Source organism: Antechinus flavipes, chromosome 1 (assembly GCF_016432865.1).
Source record: "Antechinus flavipes isolate AdamAnt ecotype Samford, QLD, Australia chromosome 1, AdamAnt_v2, whole genome shotgun sequence".
Lineage (NCBI taxonomy): Eukaryota > Metazoa > Chordata > Mammalia > Dasyuromorphia > Dasyuridae > Antechinus > Antechinus flavipes.
The window spans coordinates 302187573-302207941 of NC_067398.1; the positions used below are offsets into that span (position 1 = coordinate 302187573).

Sequence of the window (20369 nt, forward strand, 5' to 3'; positions counted from 1 at the left end):
AAACAAAGCAACAAATCAAATTCTGATTTGTAATACTTGCTAATTTCCAAGATGCAAATGAAAATTTAACTCGTGAGTATTAGCTGGTTCTAGCTTACCTCTATCAGTGTATTTTGTGGGGTGGGAGGTGGAGAAGTGGTGTTGAAAAAGAAGAGAGATGAGGGAGAATGAATTAAGCATCAGGATACCAAAGACAAAATTCTAATGCTTGGAGGAAACAGGTGATCTGCATTCTGCATGATGGATTTAGAGCAATTAGATGGATACAGTGCTGGATCTAGCATCAAGAAGGTTCATCTTCTTAGGTTCAAGTCTGGTCTCAGATACTAACTAGCTCTGTGATCCTGGACAAGACATTTAACTCTGTTTGCCTCTGTTCATCATCTATAAAATTAACTGGAGAAAGAAATGACAAATTACTCCAATATCTTTGCCAAGAAAACCCAAAATGTGGTCACAGAGAGTAAGATACAATTGAAATGACAACAACAACAACAGCAATATAATAGAATGAAACATGAACAAGGAAAAATGGTTTGTTAACATAAATGACATAGAAGAATTAAATATGATGCCAATAACTCATATTTACATACTACTTTCACAAAATATTTTAAGTATATTTTCTTGACCTGTGGTGCCTAGATGTAAGAATATATAATAAACTCTCTTCACCCCTCCCAAATTCCCTTCCAAACAACTTTAAAATTGCCTCAGAATTGAGACAAGAGAAGAATAAAACATCTAATGTCCAAATTCAAAATTCAAGGAAAATATGAAAGTGCAAAAAATAAAAAATAAAGAGAAAACATAAGAAATAAAATAAGGTTAAATTGTTTATATTTTTATATGACAATGTGGGGAATAGATAAGGTGAAGAACTTACAGGAATGTATGAATTCTTTTTCTGTATTTCATTATTTCTGTGTCTCCCCTATGACCTATATATGTGCAGGCTCATATCTACTTCAGCCTTGGCCAGCTAGAAACATATTTACTTAACCTGAACTGGTGACATTTATTGGTATTTGACATTTATCAATATTTAGTCTATTAGCTGGACCACTGTCTGCTTGATTAAGCCTGAAGGCCTGACTTTCTGTTTCCTAGAAATCAGGAGATTTCAGGGAAATATAAACCTTCCATTCCAATCTCCCCAACTAGCAACAACCAATTAGATGCCTCCCCCTCCCTTTCTCAATGCTCTCTTATTTGTGATGTAATTTCTTATATAAAAGCTATGTATCTTTACTACTTCTTTAGCCCTCCTACCGCGAACTTATCTTGCAATGGGACGGCTCATCCTCCGGAGGTTTTTCAATAAACAATTTTTCTGCCTTCTACTGAGGGATCTCTGAGTAGTCATTTTGGGTAAGGGTCTTCTACGTCCCTCACAGTTGGGGGCTTGTCCGGGATGGGGTCTTTGGGGGAGATGGCTATGTGCACCCTGAACAGGGACAGGCGCCCACGGAGTAGTTTTCTCCATGGTCTCTGGCTCTGGGTGAGCAGCCTCCCTCCCCTCTTAGACAACAACCCGAAGCAGGAATACTCAATGGAACGCAGAATTGAAGATTGAAAGAAGTAGAGTCCTGATGGCCGGCATTTGCAGCCTGAAAAGAAACATATGTTCTCGAGGTAAAGCTCTTGGGAAGTCTGGGGGTTTATTGGCTGGGTCGAGGGAGACCCTGAGGGATTAGCCCTCTTAAATTTATTTTTGGTGTGGACTGCTGTTAACCCCAACGATAAAGGACTTTTCCTAAGGAAGCTCTCGGGTGGCTGTGGGGGCATGAGGGTAACATAGGGCCTCTGCCTGGGCATGAGGGTAACATAGGGCCTCCGCCAACACCTGGATCGGGTCCAGGGTGGTATAGAAGCAGTCCAAAAATTTGTATCAGGATGTTAGCTAGGAAATTCAAGACTGGAATGAACTTCCAGATATACAAGGGAAGAAAACTGGGAGGATGTATATCCCAGGATTATTTGGGTATATCAGACTTAAATCTGTATGTAAAAGGTGAAAATAGAGTTTTGTGAATGTCTGTGTGTATGTCTGCTTTGCATTGCTTTTGTTCTGTGTTAAAAGTTAGAAAGCTCATAAGAGATAAGAATTCAGCTCTGTGTTACAGGCTTAGAAAAATATCAGGCTGAATTGTGGGAGCTGGAATTCATTCAGAGTAGTAATTCTTTCAGAGTGGCTCAAAATGTATTGGTCTTAGAATTTGGGAACTAGTTTTGGGCTTCTCAAGAAAAGAAAATCATTTTTCTCTTTCTCTCCCTCTGTCTCTGGCAGTGGCTCTGCAGGAAGGGGGAGAGAAGGGGAAAAAGTAAAAACATAGATTGAAAGTTTGGAAAGTTTTGAGAAAAATAGAAGAACAGTGGCTATCACTCCTGTAAACAAGGAGCCTGTTATCAGGACTCAGCCAGAGAAAAGAATTCTCAAGGTAAAGCAAGGATTGGTGCTTAACTCTTTCCTGGTTACTAAAGAAAAGACATGGGAATAAAGTATCTAGGTAAATTTTAGGAAATTTCACAAACTGAAGTAAAATAACTTTAAATTGGTGTGTGTGTTAAGATTGGAAAATTTAAGATTGGAAATAAGAAACTGCAGATATTGGAAGGGAGGAATAAAAATAGAGTAAGAGAGGTAAATAGTTGAACACAGGGGTGTTCTGACCTGTTGGACCTGTGGGAAAACTAGGCATACTTCTAAAGAAAAAAATTTGCAGGAAAAGAAAGAAAAATCATTATTAGTAAATTTGCCTTCATGGAATTAGAGAACAGAAAGTTTAAGAAGACTAAACTGGGTAATTGTTTGCAATATTTGATTAAGAGTTTTGGGAATTTACTATATTTTAAAGAGATACTATAATTTTGAAATTGAAATAAAATTAAAATTGGGGGAAATAATTTACTGTTGCCTTACACATGGTAGATTTATTCTGAGTATAAAATCTTAAGAATTTTTCGAATATTGTGGCCTTTACAACTGAAGAGAAAAACTTTTCTTTTTTTATTATTTGGTTGGACTTCAAATTGAAATATAGGTTATTAAACAAAATGCCAGTAGCTTACCTTGGGGGGGGGAGGGCTTGTGTTTGTATCTCCCTACTTAAATGGTATGTTGCTTTTTAAAAGTATTGAGTAATTTGTAAACTATATTATAAGTTTTATGAAATTTGATTCAAAATTAATTGTGAATCTTGAAGTTTAAAGTTAAAAAAAAAGATGATTTAAAGACAAGGGAAAAGAGATTGATTTACAAAAGCAATTAATAGTTTAAATAGAGCATCTAGTCGGAAGGATTTTTGGTTTAGGAGTGTTTAAAGTATGTAATAAATTTTGAGCAAGTAAGCATTGGGAAGAGAGAGAGAGACAGAGAGATGGGATAGGAGAATGAAGGTAATTTAAGAAGGATTGATTAGTAGAAACAAATGATTTCAAGAAGTCGTCAGTAGGAAAAAGAAGGAACTGGTTGGAAAGGGTAGTCACAGAGAGATGGCTGTGAGAAGGAATGTGTTTTTATGGGAGGAGAGAAAGTGAGTAGCAGTGGAAAGCGGCAGCCGCTTGGTTCCTTTGGCTGAAGAAAACAAATGGTTATTTAAAGAGACAAACTGCTCTTACAAGATGTTAATTGATTGAATATTTGTTTCTTTAGATACATAATGGTTATGAATATTAAAGAATATGATCAGAAATGTGGTATATAGTTTGAAAGGGTAATTTCAAAAAGTTTAATTGATGTTTTCAAGAACTTTTCAGATTCTTTTTATGTGAAAATAGGAAGTTTTAATTAACTGTATTGATGCCAATTATCTGAAATGGGACTTCAAGGATAATAGTTTTTGCCTTCTTCCTTTTGAAAATGTTTTTGTTGTGAACCATATGTAGTTTGGGATTTTTCTGTATATTGGGTATTTTAAAAGCAAAATGATTGGTATATTAAATTTATTCAAGATGCAACATCTACTTGGGTATATAAGAATTGTGTGAATTTTCTGGGATAAATTTCTTACTGTTATTGATATGGTAAATAACTGGGATTTATTTGAAACTTTGGAGATGAAATTCTTTGGGCTTGTAATTAATGCTATTTGGAAGTTTTAAAGCTCCACTCTTCGATGTGCTGAAGATTGAGTTTTAACTGCTTATATTATGTTATAGTTATGTTCTTGCATTTTTTCCTCCTGTGACTGATTTCTATGATCAGAACAATAGTTAATAAGAACTGTTAATGTAATTCAAATATGTCATACCTTGCTGTTTCCAATCTGGTTATATGTAATCATTATATCCTAAATACTTAGGCAAATAAGTATTTAGCCTGGTCATCTGTCTGTTACTGGATATTTGTGTTTTATTTTTTAAAAAATTTTTTTTAAATGATAAGAGGACAATTTACAATGGTCTGTGAAACCTAACTGCTACTTATTGGAACTATAGCTGTCTGCCTGTCCTGTGAAGCAAGCTTATTCCTTCACACAGGAAATGCTGGCCAATCTATACTGGCCTCCCCACATGTTGTTGCAGGTCCAGACTGTTCTAACTTTGTTAGATTTAGTTTTTTGTTGTTCTAAATTTTGGTCAAATTACAGATTATTGAATCTCTTCTGAGACATGGATCGTCCCATCTGAAGCTTAGATTGACACCACACCCACACCCCTGCATGGATTGAGCACCTTCGCCCATTTCTCAGCCTGAAGCAGCTAAGATCCAGACCATCACCAGTGCTCCTGATGTAATTTGGACTGATATGGGGGAAGTGGGAAAGTGGTTGATGAATTATTGTTAAAATTACAATTCTATTACTAGAGTTAGAAAAAATGCAAACATTACTGTGTGTTTAAGATTTGGGATGGAAATTATTAAAAATGGTAACTATTGCTGTAAAGGAAGTTATAATATGTTTATAATATCTATGTTCACTTCAGAATATGTAATTGTTTAAGGTATTTGATTTGATTTGATTTGATTGATTTTAGGAAACTCCTCCTGTACTAGACTGTTATGTGTGTAGGAACTTTAATTCACTCTTGGGATTTATATGTGGATGGTTATTTGACTATTTATTTTTTTTTTTGGATGATTCCTTTCCATGAGGAAAAAAAAGGAGAGGAAGAGATAGGGAACTAGGGAAACTGGTGGATTTTTCTCAAAATACCTAAAAGAGTGGGAAACTTTAGTTTTCTTTCACTTTTGCCTTACGTACTTCTGCCCCACCCCTTATACCACCAGTTCAGATTGAATTGGAAGTCCTTAAACAATCCTTTTTGTTTTTACTATGTTTTAGCTTTGAAACCCCTTATTCTGTGGAATTGCCCTGGCAGACTCAGTTTTGGGAACTATTCTGTTTTAAAGAAATCTCTAAGATAAAGACACTTGTCTTGGGACTGGCAATCTCCAGCCCTGTAACCTCAGTTTCTTAACTGGTACCTCAGCATTTTTAATAACATTGCCCTTTTGAGATCAAGCCTCTAAAGTTTGGGGTTTGCCTGCCTTCATGGTCTAACTGTGCATGCTCCGATAGCTCTGCTCAGAAATCTGTATTCTAGTAGCAGCCCTGTTTGTCCCCCTGGGTGGGGACAGGTGGAGCTACACTAAGCCTCACCCTTCTCCCCTAGAGTGGGTTGCCCCTCTGAATGGGCAGCATGACTGTCTCGAGCCCTGCTACTCCCTTTATAAGCAGAAGCTGAGTTAAGTGCACAAATGACTGCAGATCACCTAACACAGCGAATTGTCCATCTCAAACTGGATTCTCTGGCTGAGATGAGGGCTTTTGTACTGCTGATAACTCTGGGGTTGTCAGGAAGAGGCTTGCCCTTGCCATAAGTCCTTGCATTTTCTAGTTTCATTTTGACTTATTTGCCTCACATTGGATTGGTCAAAATTATGGTGCTGAGACCTCCCAGGTATCTTGGGGAGGTAATTCAATAATTCAAATATTCAGAAGAAGAGTATGTAATGTTGTGCCTCAGTTTCCCTAGATTGTCATCTTTATTTATCTTTGTATTTTTATGTTTGCCAAATGCCAATCTGTTCTGTGATAACTGTTTCTAAGATAGTTGGTGGAAGCAATTTTTATGGTATGAACTTATTGCAATCAATGGTATTATCCTGTTGCTGCTATGTCTATCCTGTATAATTACATTAGTAACCAGAATAGTTCAATGGTCCCTATCAAAATATTGCATACAGAAAATGCTATTAAAATGATGATTCTTCAGAGAAAAGACTGAAATGTATTAAAGAGGGATGATCTTGATTGTGAACTTGATAAACAATGTATAGATATATTAACTGATTTTGAAAAGTGTGTAAGTTCTTCATAGAAATATGATAAAAATCATTTACATATTAGAAGGGGGGAGTTGTGGGGAATAGATAAGGTGAAGAACTTACAGGAATGTATGAATTCTTTTTCTGTATTTTATTATTTCTGTGTCTCCCCTATGACCTGTATATGTGCAGGCTCATATCTACTTGAGCCTTGGCCAGCTAGAAACATATTTACTTAACCTGAACTGATGACATTTATTGGTATTTGACATTTATCAATATTTAGTCTATTAGCTGGACCACTGTCTGCTTGATTAAGCCTGAAGGCCTGACTTTCTGTTTCCTAGAGATCAGGAGATTTCAGGGAAATAGAAACCTTCCATTCCAATCTCCCCAACTAGCAACAACCAATTAGATGCCTCCCCCTCCCCTTCTCAATGCTCTCTTATTTGTGATGTAATTTCTTGTATAAAAGCTATGTATCTTTACTACTTCTTTAGCCCTCCTACCGCGAGCTTATCTTGCGATGGGACGGCTCATCCTCCGGAGGTTTTTCAATAAACAACTTTTCTGCCTTCTACTGAGGGATCTCTGAGTAGTCATTTTGGGTAAGGGTCTTCTACATCCCTCACAACAAGATAATATTTGTAACTCAAGAACTTTATTATGTAGACAGGAGTAGACATTAGGAAGGGGTATATGTAGACTGAGGATATGGATATAAGATGACTTTGAAGATATGATACCCTCAAAAAATAAAATAAAAGAGTGAGAAAGAAAGTTGCCCTGAAAGAAGGAGGGGGAGAATAAATGGGATGAATTATCCCACATAAAAGAATAATGAAAGAACTATTATAATTGAGGTAAAGAATGGGAGGAGGGATAGTGGATAAAATGTCAACCTGATTCTCATCAAAATTGGCTCAAAAAAGGAATAACATACACACTCAGTAGAGTTTGTAAATCTATCTTACATTAAAAAATAAGTTAAAAGAAGATGGAGGAAGAACTCACAAGGGAGGGTAGATTGGAGAAGGAGGTGATCAGAAATGAAACATTTGTAAGGAGGAAAGGGTGAGAAGTAAAAGAGAAGAAGGATACACATAGTGAAAAAGCATGAGCAAAATACAGTTATTATAAATATAAATGCAAACAGGGTGACCTCACCCATAAAGCAGAAGTGTATAGCAGTATGAATTAAAAACTAAAATACTACAATATTTTGTTTATAAGAAATATATTTTTCTATACACAGGGTAAAGGTAAGAAAGTGGAGCATGTGGTCTTTTTCTTCTTTAAAATAATAGTTCTCTCTGGGAGCAGGTTTCTTGGGGAGGTTTTCTGGAAGCAGCCTTAGTTTCAGTTGAAAGTAATAATTACCCCAAATGCAGCCAGGTGGTAAAATGAAAATGTTTATTTTCTCCTTCCAAAATAGCCCAGTTAGTTTTTCTTAGGTGCCTATCTTTCTGCTTGGTTCCAAGAGCTCTTGCAGCTTTATCCTTTGCTTCTGCCTCTGCTTTCTTCAGCCTCCAGCCAGTACCAAGGTTAAAGTTGGAAATGAATCTGTCTTACCCAGAGAGAGCTTCTGACTCAATCTCCCAGAGTGCTTCTCTCTGACCCCTGGCAATGTTCTCAAGTAAACTAACTAATCCAAAGCTAAGAGCCTCTTTATATATGATCTCCCCAAGGTTGACTCTTCTTTCTGGAGACAGGGATTAAGGGAGGTGTGAATTCAGATATCTCATACTAAACCCTGAAATCTCCCAAACGTGTGAACTCTAATGAGTACTTAAATATATTAGTGAGCTAGAGAATTTGCTAAGTACCATGCTAAATTAGCACTTTATAAGGATTTCAATAGGAGCACAATCTGATAAAGCAAAGAAAGCAAGGATAGCAATCATGATCTCAGGGGAAAAAAGCAAAAGGAAACATAGATCTAATGAAAAAAGAGATAAGGAAGGAAAATATATTTTGTTGAAAGGTACCATATACAATGAAGTCATATCAATACAAAACATATATGCACTGTAATGTCTGGGCTAACTTTCTGGAGAATCCAAGTTAAGCACACTCACACTCCACTCTCTCTTGAGTCTACTTGTTTCAAGTCTTCTCAGCCCTTATATACCTTAGTACAATAACATCACTATAGTACACTGAGCATATGTCAATTGTAGAAACATTACATTACCATACTAAGTACTAAGTATATGTAAATTAGAGAACCATCATCTCATCAATCACACTGAGGTAAGACCCTGCTGTAAGTATCTTTTCTTTAAGTATACTTTTCTCAGAGTTCCCTAATATCTGCAGTTCTCTACAATGCACTAAGTGGTATAGCATCTACATTTTTGAAGAAGTTGAATGAGTTAAAGAAAGAAAAATAAAATAAAATAATACTAGAGGGTAACCTCAGCTTTCACCTCTCAGAACTAGATAAATCTAACCAAAAATAAACAAGAAGTTAAGGAAATGAATGAAATTCTGGAAAAGTTAAATATAGTTGTCTGGAGAAAATTGAATAGGAATGTGTGGGAAAAGGAACTGTGTCTGACATACCAATTTTCTCAGTAGTTTTCTCAGCAGTTCATGACACCTACGCGCACACACACACACACACACACACACACAAAATGGTCACATATTAAGACATTAAAAACCTCAAACTAAATGTAGAAAGTCAGAAATAGGAAATGCATGCTTTTCAGGTCATAATGTAATAATGCAAAATGTAAAATAGATAATTTTAATGTATAAATTTTTATGTATAAAATGTTTATATAATTCTCTTGCTGCACAAGAAAAATCAGATCAAAAAAAAAAAAGTAAATGAGTAAGAAAACAAAAGGCAAGTCAACAATAACAAAAAGAATGAGAATGTAATGTTGCAATCCACTTTCAGTTCCCACAGTCCTCTCTCTGGGTGTAGATGATTCTCTTCATCACAAGCTCATTACAAATGGCATCAGTCATCTCATTGTTGGAAAGAGTCACATTCATCAGAATTGATCATCATATAATATTGATGTTGCCATGTATAATGATCTTCTGGTTCTGTTCATTTAATGTAGCATCCATTCATGTAAGTCTCTCCAGGCCTCTCTAAAATCATCCTCCTGATAGTTTCTTATAGAACAATAATTGAATACATAAAATTTAAAAAGTTTTTGCACAAACAAAATTAATGTAACCAGAATCATAAGGACAAAAGAAAACTAGAGGAATAATTTCTCAAAAAGTATTTCTGATAAAAGCCTCATTTAAATATAGAGAACAGTGTCAAATTTATAAAAAATGCAAGTCACTCCCCAATTGGTAAACAATCAAAGAATATGAAAAGGCAGTTTTCAGACAAACTGGAAAAGAAAAACCTGGAAAGACTTACATGAGCCAATACAAAGTGATATGCACTGTGTATAACATACAGTACTATAAGATGATCAGCTGTAAATGGCTTAGCTATTTTTAGCAATACATGATCCAAGACAGTTCTGAACAAAGAACTTATGTTGTCTGAATACAGATTGAATCATACTTTTAAAAAAAATTTTTCTTGAGGATTTTTTTTGGTCTGTTTTCTTTCACAACATAGCTAACATGAAAATGTTTTGCATGTCTACACTTGTGAAATCATATTTGCCTTCTCAATAAGGGTATGTGGGGAAGGAGAAAAGGAGAGTTTTTTTTTTAAAAAAAAATACATATTAAAACTTTTTACATGTAACTGGGGAAATATAAAATATTAAATATATTCTCCCCAAAAGCAGAGGAAAATAATTGAAAAGTATTAGGAAGTAGAAGGATAGAACACTGGGTTCAAATTACATCTATGAACCATCCTAACTTTGGGACAATTGGCAAATCACTTAACCTCTTAGTGCTATAGAACACTGTTATCAGACTTGAATAGAAATGAATCTTGTAGGCTATATATCAACCCAGAAAACCATAAATTAAAGTTATCTTCATTGCATTCTATTTTATTTGTTTAAACATTTCCTAGGAACATTTTGTCTGGCCCCTTTGGTTCAAGAACAGCCCATGAGTCAAGAGTTTGACAAATCTTCTCAAAGCAACTCTCTAAGTTATAGTAAGAGTGCCTAATCCACATTGACAGTCTGGGTAAAGTCAATCAGGAGTTCTTTATACTCATGAAATCACAGATCTGGTCTCTGTCCCTCTCTTACTGTCACATAACTATATCCATTGTAGCACTATTATCAGTAGTTGTATAAAAGAAATATTTCTAATGCATATTAAGGTATTATTATTATTATTATTTCTTTTAAGAAATTAAAAGAAGGTATCAATTGGTATGTCAGCTATTTCCTTTTTCCCTATATATTGGGATGTCATGATAGGAATAGCCGGGAGATAATACTTTGTTAGAGAAGATGCCTTTCTTTGATGCCCAAAAGCAACAAGTTTAGTAAACAAAGGAAAAGCAATATTGGGGAATGACTTTACACATACAGCATAAGAAATCCTTTTTACAAAAGGTATTATAGAATAATCACTTGTGAAAATAGAGATACATCTTTTGAGTATAAAAATTTAGTTGTATTATCTAAATATTTAGATGGTGTTATTTAGTTGTTTAATGCAAGTAGTACTAGTAGTGATAGTGGTGATGGGGGTGGTGGAATATATGTATGTGAGTGTGTGTGTGTGTATGTGTGTGTGTGTGTGTGTGTTTGTGGTTTGATAACTTACCTTGAGAAGCCTTGGGATGTAATATGGAAAGAACATGGGACACTCTAAGGTTCACAGGTCTCAGTTTCCTTGCTCTAACTATAGGCAATTCTTAAACTCAGTGTCTTCATTTTAAAGATCAAAATAACAATCCTTGTGTTTTCTGCCTCCCAGAATTATGAGGGAAGCCATATATAAATATTAAAATTTTATAGAATTGTGAAGTGTTCTTGCTATTGCTATACTGGGAAGAATATTTGATCAAAGACTGTGAACATCATTAGAGACATGGTGTCTCAATTTAGCTCTCCTCTTTCCTCCCTCTTCTCCTCTTTGCTTTTGTTCAGAAGCTCAAGGAAGAGGACAATTTGAGCTTCCTGAATAAAAATTCAGTTTTTTGCCTTGCCCCTATTCTTTGTAGTATCCCCTACTTGGGAAATTCAGATTAAGAAATAAAGAGGAAATATGGTTGATCATTTGATTAAAGACTTAGAGCCAGAGAAGATCATGTTGGTGGTTCAGCCCATTTATTTTACAAATGATTTTTTTCTTTACAATTTACATTTACATTTACATTTTTTTTTGCATTTTTTATATTTTACATTTTACAAAATTACACAAAATTTTACATTTTTTGCGTTTACATTTACATTACATTACATACAATTTACATTTTTATAAATTACATTTACATTACAATACAGATACAAAACAAATACAATACAAATACAAATACAATGCAATACAAATTACAAATTTACAAATTTACAAATGAAGGAACTGAGACCCAGAGAAGTTATTTACCTGATGCCATATAGGTGCTAAATGTCTGAGGCAAGATTCAAACTCATCTTCTACCTCCCAAACAGGATTCTTTCCACTATACCTTCTGCAAGAAACCTTTCCTAAATACTTTTAGCATCTTTCCCTTGAGCTTATCTTTCATATATCCTATCTATCTTGTCTATTGATTGCCTTTTTGTCTCCCTAAGCAGTGAATATCTTGAAATCAGAAACTATATTTGTTTTTGGTTTTGTCCTTCTTTGTATCCTCAGAGCTTAGAGCAATGCTGGCACATGGTGGGTATTAAGTAAAATCTTTTTTGTTTGATGTATTGATTAGTACACCAAGCCTTTTCTAAAAACCAACAGATTTGCAAACCATGGGTAAACACTAGATTTAAAGTCAAAAGACATACCTTCAAATCTTGGTTCTGATATATACCACCTTTTGTCCAAGTTCATATTCTACACAAGCCCTTTGCTGAGCCCTCCCTATATCTGCTAGAACCCATCCTATTTACATTGTATTTAGCTTATATATCCTAACAAACACACACACAACCACACATGCACACAGAATCTCCTTCATAAAGTGCAAGTTCATTGAAGGAAAGAAGTATTTCATTTCTATTTTCTATTTTCTCAATGACTGACATATATTAAGTTCCTGATACATGCAAGGCATTTAAAATCTTTAGGCCTCAATTACTTCATCTGAAAATTTGATATTTGTGACCAAAAAAATTTAAACTAAATGTGGTTTAGTTATGACAAAGCTTGGCTCTGAAGAACTACAGATGTGGAATACTTCATATGTTGTCAGAACTTGCTGCTTTGTTTAGTTTTGCTAATTCTTTTAAAAAAATTATTATAATAGCTTTTTATTTACAAAACATATGCAGGGGTAATTTTTCAACATTGACCCTTGCAAAACCTTCTCTTCCCACTTTTCCCCTCCTTCCCCCCATCCCCTCTCTAGATGGCAGGTAGTCCAATATATGTTAAACATGTTAAAGTATATGTTAAATACAATATATGTATACATATTTATACAGTTGCTGCACAAGAAAAATCACATCTAGAAAGAAGATAAAAAAAATCTGAGAAGGAAAACAAAAATGCAAGCAAGTTTTGCTAATTCTTTAAGATAAAGGATGGTTTTTTTAGGGTAAAGGGGGGATATTAGATAATAAAGATAATGCAAAAACTAAAGATATTAATAATGTTCCAATGAAAATTACCAGCCTCTAAATTGCTTTGTAACAGTTGCATGACACTTTAGCTAGCTAAGAATATAGCATTTTCCCAAAGCAGACCATGAATTACATGAGAGTGGCATCTATGGTCAGTCAATCTAGGTCTTAATGCTTAGGAAACCACTCAAATGTACCTTCTTTGATGTCAAAGATGTCAAAAAAAAATCATGTAATTGAAATTGAGTTGTACATGTTAATCCTATCAACAGGGGAGGGGCATTTGCCTAATTTAATTTATTTGACAGCTTCTCCTGTGGAGATGCCAAGAGTTAAAGAACATTAAGAGTATTAATATCCCCTATTAGAGGAGATATTCACTTTTAACCAATGTTCATTTTTTAAAGAAAAATGTTCTGAATAGGAAACCTGTCCCTCCAAATACTTAGTAAAGACTCATGAATAATTTCAATTTCTGCTAAAAGGAAAACAATAGAATTTCATTGTGGTTACTGATTATTCAAGCTAAACAAAACATGGCAGGGTTATCTAATGGGAAAGGATGGACCATAGTGCTTTGAAAATATAACACTGAATGATTTATAGCCAATGATTGCAGACTTTTTTCCTCTCAGCTTTGGAAAATAAGACTGGTACTGAAAGAAGATTGAAAAAGAGTGATTTGATTGCAAACTTCTAATTAATGTATGTTTTATTTATGCTTATAAATTCTGAAATATTAATAGAAGGATACATGCATAATTAATAGTCTACATATAAACTTGTATCATTGCTAATGTTCTGTTAGTCCCAAATGTCCTTTGGGGAAGAATGAGTCAAAACCAAAGTTCCTCGAACATCCCCAGGACTACTTGCGGTCTTGATTGCTTTGTACCAGGTTGCTAAGTCCTGAGATTTTAGCATATTTTATCACCCCCTCTCTAAAGATGTTCTTTATTATATCTTTAATTTGAGGTTGATGAAAAGTCCATAATCTGACCTTTATTTCCAGGCACTCAAAATGCTTTCTCTGCAGAGATCCAGACCTGAGTGTTATTTTTAGTTTTGTGTCTCTTTGAGCCAATGTCCCAAGGAATCTCTGAATTCTGGTTCTTCCATCCACCCTGTGTCCACACATTTTCTACAACTCCCAGACAGATGGTGGACCTTGGCATGGTGTCCTGTGGCTGTGAAGACACAGCAGGTTCTGACTGTCCTATGATGCCTGCTGAGATTCTTGACAGTGGCAGCTGACTTCAGGGGCTCTTTGAGTGTGACCTGTATTTCATATCCTATTCCTTTACCCTCTTTGATTTTCTTTTGGATTCACCAGGTTTTAGTCAGATTTTAGATATTTGGCCATGTACCAGGACAGGATTCTTAACTTGATGCTGTTCATAGACCAGTCTTTCCATATCAACTCTCTGGATTCCTGTTTGTTGGGCTTCCTGCCTGGCATCCCTCTTGTTAAGAGGTTACTCCACACGGATTTGTAAATATTCTTCTCTCCTGAATTCCTTAGTTTCCTTCAAGACTCAGCTCAAATCCCACCTTCAAGGAGAGGTTTTCCCCATTCCCCAACTCACCCCTCTGGTCTCCCTCCTACTCCAAGTGTCTTCTTTTTTGGAGATCCCTCTTATAGGAGATAAATAACACAGGTATATACACTGTGTATACACACATACACACACACACACACACACACACACACACACACATATAGCTATACTGTGCATATCTTTTATGTGCACAGTTCTCTCCCCCATTAAAATGTGAGTTTTTTGAGGGCAGGAGACCATATTCTGGACTTTTCTTATATTTCTGATGCTTACTTAGCACAGTATTTTTGGTATGTATTTTCACCCTAGAATAGTCTTCCATCATGAAGCTTCCTTCTCCCATTAATTAATTCCTCCTGGAACTTTCATTTTGAAAATAGTCCAGTCCATCCTTTATTCCATCACTCCTTTTTTGACCCACTAAATGGCTGGTTCTTCACTCAGTGGATACCGAATATAGGAAAGAATTACTGTAGTTTATGGTTAAGTGGAAGAAAGTACCACCTAGAAGTCAAAAGAACTAAATTGTGGAAAGAAAGTACCAACTAGAAGTCACGAGAACTGAATTCTAGCCTATACATGCCAGTCAGATTCATGATTTTAGTTAAGTCACTTAACTTCTTTGAACCTGAGTTTCCCATATATAAAATATAGAGTCTGGACTACATTGTTTCTAATGTTTCTTCTAGTTCTAAGTTCCATAGTTTTATGCTAAAAGTTTAGAAAAATCAAGCCCTTAACTGCATTTTCCTAGAGTCCAATGATATTTGTTGGGCTGGCCTAACACATAGTAGGAACTTCATAAATGTTTACTGATTGACTCACTTCAGCTTCTACTCCTTGTATTAAATAGGCTCTGCTCACTATTGGCAAGACATCACTGGCACAGAATAATCCATATGTCTGTTCTCCTTAGTGCAAACGGCCCTGCAATTGGATAGACTCCCAGCTTCTGTATTTCCTGCTATATGAGAAGTGCCTTTATTCTTTCCTAAGGCTGCTTTTCTCTACCCAGCCTCCCTTTGTTCCCCATAACTATTCATTCCTTGCTCTGCACACTTGAATATGAATGGTGAAGAAATTAAAATACATAAATAGATTCATTAGGGTCACACACTTTCCATTTTAGAATTTCCTTGCAAAATTACTTTGGCAGAGAATATCAAATTCTGCTCATATTTTCATATTGAGAAAGCACCCACTGGGAATGCTAGTCATCGTGATAAAACATAACAAGGCAAATGGAACATTGACGTTCACATGGGCCAATTCCATTCCTGTGGTTTCGGTGTTTTTGAAAAAAAAAAAAAAAGAAAACAAATCTGACAAGTCAGGTTATAGCTGCATGAGGCATGCAATATACCAAGGTGCCAGGTTTCTGTTTTTCTAAAGATCGAGCAGAGTTTTGCTCCAGAAGTAAATAACACCCATTCCTTTTCACCTCATTTGCCTTCAGCATGAATTGTGGATGCTCTAAACAAGTCAAGGGGACATATGGGGGCTTCTCAGGGAATAGAGTTTCATCTCAATCTTTCAGAAAAATAGATTATTGAAGGTAAACTGATACACAGGTGTCCAAAATAAAGTGAGGCAAGGACAAAAGGGAATTATAAGAATGAGTTTCATCTGCAAATGCATAGAACTTATGGTTACAAAGCACTTACAGCTGCCCTAACACATTTGATCCTCAAAACCATCCTATGAAGTAGGCAGAGTAATTAGGACAAGGAAATGGCATGATGTGTGAAAAAGATAAAGCATTCATTAAACACTTTCTGTGTGCCAGGCACTGCAAATATACCAAAAAAATGTCCAGTTCTCTAGGATCTAATATTCTATTCATTTCTCACTCAGCTATCCTTTGTATAGTATGGTTTCCCAGGCTCATGAAGAGTTTGATAGGACTGGACAAATAATAAATTCTATAAATATGAGCTATGATGAAGATGACTATGATGAAAACAATGACATTTTACATCTCTCTACTGGTGCTCTACTAGAAAACATTGACTAGGAAGAAAGAAAGAGCTCTAGGAAGATACTCAAGTTTTCAATAGAATGATCCTCCTCCATGTCAAGCATGCTGAGGACAACATTTATCTTAGAATGGATCATGATGATAATGAAGGAGGAAGAAAAGGAAAAGAAAAAGGAAAAGGAAGATGTTAGCAAGTATTAATATAATGCTTTAAGGTTTGCAAGGTACTCATACTAGGAGGAAATAGTGATGTGATAAACAGATGATGTAAATGTAAACTTTTTTTAAAGAAAGTATTTGGTCCAAGTATATGCTATCAAAACTGATAACTTAGAGAAAATAGTTGAATAATTACCAAATAATTACCAAAATATATGAATATATTAATATCTAGAATAACAAAAGAAAAAAGACTACTTAAATGATTTAATTTCAGAAGAAAAATACATTGAACAACCTTTAAATTATCCTAAAGAGGGAAAAAAAAAAAACAACTCTAGCATGAAGAGGTATTCTTTCCATCTCAGTAAAACTTGAAAAGTCATTTAAATTTTCAGGCCAATTGTCTAACACTATAAATTGCAGAATACCTGCTAATCTAGATACGTAGAAGAAGTTTCTCCCTAGACTTATGGGGAGAGAGAGAGAAGGAAGGGAAGGAGGAAGGAAGAAAATAAAGGAAGGAAAAGAGAGAGGGAGAGAAAGAGGAATGAAGGGAGAAAGAAAAGGAAAAAGTGAGGAAGAGAGATGCTTGCTGTGTAAAAAGTGCTTCATTAAGTACTTTTTCACTTCTAATCTCAAGTTATTTTTTTCATTGGCAGATATTTCAAGGAGGTTAGTGGGAATCTAGTATGTCTTTTTTTAAGGAGAAAAAAGCTTCAGTTGATCTTTACACAATAAGAAAGGTTTTCATCAATGTGCTCTTCAAAACACACTATTTCTTTGTGGACATGAAGACTGGGGGCTTTTCAAGGCCACATACAATTACTTTGGAATAATTATGCAGGCACAAAGCTGGGCAAGAGATAAATAAAAATAACTGTAACTGAGAGGCTTAACCTAAGTTTCTGATTAATGGTGGGGAGGGGAAGGGGAATTATCTTATAAACTATAAAGTTCAATGAGTGTGAATTATCATCTTTCATTCCAAGTGATTCTCTGTGTTTGTCAGATTTAAAAAAAAAAAAAAACTATTTCTGGCTATTCACATAATGCAAGTCATTGCTTTCAATTCTAATTCCTTCCAGTTAATAATGTTTCACTGTATTGTAAACTCCCAATTATTCAGAAATCACATTCCAATAAAATTCAAACAGCAGCTTTTTCCCCCCCCTGCACTTTGTTTTTGTGGGAGATGAAACTATGGAATGTCCTGAGTTTAATTTACCTTCAGCACAGCTTCCTATATTTTCCTCATCAGTAGCCCCATGCCATGAGGATCTAAGTCCAAAATAATGACCCCAAAAAATACCTCCTTGTCATATATTTAATAATAATAGCCCTTGAATGATAATAAAACAACTGATATAAGTAAACTAATTTGATCATCATGACCATGCCATGAAGGAAGATATTATCCCCATTTCATGAGAGGGGGAAACCAAGGCAAAATGAGAGGCTATGTGATTTGCTCATGCTCACACAGCTTATAAGTGTCAGAAAAAAAGAATTTAAGCTCATTTTTTTTACTAAGTTCCATCTTCTTTCCACTATACCGCCTAATTATGGTCAGTACAGTTGCCATATTAAATGTATCCATGTATTGTGTGGAAATATATTTGGAAAAATTGCACATGTTTAATCTATATTGGATTATTTGCTGTCCTAGGAGAGAGGGGGTTGGGGAAGGGAGAAGACATTTTGGAACAGAAGTTTTTGCAAGGGTGAATATTGAAAAGTATTTTTGCATGTATTTTGAAAAATAAAAAGCTATTATTTTAAAATGTATAAACATTTTGTATCTATGCGTTTTTTTGTTTGTTTATGTTGAGAGTCTAAATCAAAGATTCTGTCAGTATAAGAAGATCCTTGTTTGGAAACTATTTCCACAGATTTAGACTGGTATCTTATCTGTAACTTTTAACATTAAAAAGTTGCCTAAGAGCATTGATACTTGCCTGGGAAGACATAGCTATATTGTATCAAACATGGAACTTGAACTCTAGCCTTCTTAATTCCAAGGCCAGCATTCTATTCACTACATTCTGCTATCTGTCCATGTTAACTCTATATATGTTAACTTTGTTACCTGAAATATTAAATTGAGCAGAAAACCTCATTCCTCACTATTCATAAGATTTTTCTATGAAACTGATTTGTCAGATAGATGTCTCTCCCTTCTTATCATCCTGTTAAATGTATTCAGTTTCAGTGGCAGACATCATATGGAAGGGAGTTTCTCATTTCTCTCTGCTTCATTCCATGCTCTTTCAACATGGTGAATCACCTGTATTCCATTAAAAGAATGTCTCATGGGAGAGATAAGGTAAAATCCAAATTCATTCTCCTCTGTCTAACCTCCTGGCAGTTCCTTTCACAGTTTCCCAGGTGAGGGAAATTAACATTAATTTCATAGCCAAGAGTTTGAAATTTTGATAGAGTTGGTGATGCTTTGCTATTTGGTTTCTCTAAGTGGGTGAATTTCATGAATTCTACTAGCTTTGCTCTAAACATATCTATCAGAATGAAGAATATTAGAGGTGTGGTGCTCTGTCCTGTGTTGGGAAGTTTCCAGCCATTTCTCACTATTTCAGTGTGTGGGTATGTCTAGAAAATATTGATTTTCATTGCATCTATTTATTCTTTATCAGACCACTGTTTGACCACCCATACTTCTCTTCCTAATTGGGCATTTCACAGGTTAGGAAGCCACTGGAGAGGTAACAAAAAGGGAAAATGAAGATAAGGCCTTCATTATTTGTTATCAAAGTGGTTACGCCTTCCAGAGATGTGAATCATAACCCATCCTTGCTTTATCTCCTGCCTCTGCCACAAGGAAAGAAGTACTACCTTGTAGTAGCCAACTATTGGCCTGCTGGTGCAGCCTACCGCTGCTTAAAGTTATATATATTCTGGCTCAAAGGCATGTCTCTTTCCTTACCCCAGAACAACAAGTCCAATAGGAAATGGATTGAAACTGTTAAACTGGGATTGTGGGAGACATGAAGACAAAAAGTCTTTCAACTAAGAGTTGAAACCAGATGAAGAACATTCTACTCAAGTACCTTCTGAAGAATTCTTCTCTTCCATTGACTCTGCCTGGAGTCATTCCCCAATTCCACAATATGCCTCTACTGCTCAGATTCAGCAATATTTTGTCCTATAATGTATGATAAATGTCTACCCATATTTATCATACAAAAAAATATATGGTGGCTATTATCTAGCTACCCTCAGGGTAGTGTCATTTCTTTCTCATGAAGTTCAGTGGTTGGCTTACAGTCTTTTTCTGTATCCTTATTCCTTCCAAATATATATTAAACTTCCTCAAGTACTCTAATCTGATCATTTATCTCTTTAATTCCTATCAGCTATGTACAGACAAGGTCACATTCTTGTTCTTGCCATCACTAATAAGTACTTTCCTTCCATAATCAAAAAGTTGAAAATTACTTATGTAATACTAATCTCCTATCATAGCATTTTCCCCTGTGTCCAACTCCTTCCCAAAGTTATTTTTTATCCTCACTCTAATCTGTAATCTATTCATCCCTTAGAATTTTCCTAGCCTTTCCCTAGCTTTACTCTCCTCCCTTCCTGATAAGAACCTCTTAGTGAAAAGTTTACACATTCTTACACCCCCCCTTTTAATTATAAGTGTTTGACCCATTCTCCATTTTTCTTTAGTTTTATTTAAAATTTGTTTTCATAATTCTGATAATTTT

At 35.2% G+C, this 20369-nt stretch overlaps 1 long non-coding RNA gene across 1 annotated transcript; it reads left to right on the forward strand.

Annotated features, from left to right (window-relative positions):
- Window positions 1-1370: 1370 nt before the first annotated feature.
- Window positions 1371-6854, forward strand: LOC127539403 (uncharacterized). The gene is made up of 2 exons (XR_007947916.1): window positions 1371-1635; window positions 4593-6854. It is a non-coding gene; the product is annotated as an uncharacterized LOC127539403 (long non-coding RNA).
- Window positions 6855-20369: the final 13515 nt, after the last annotated feature.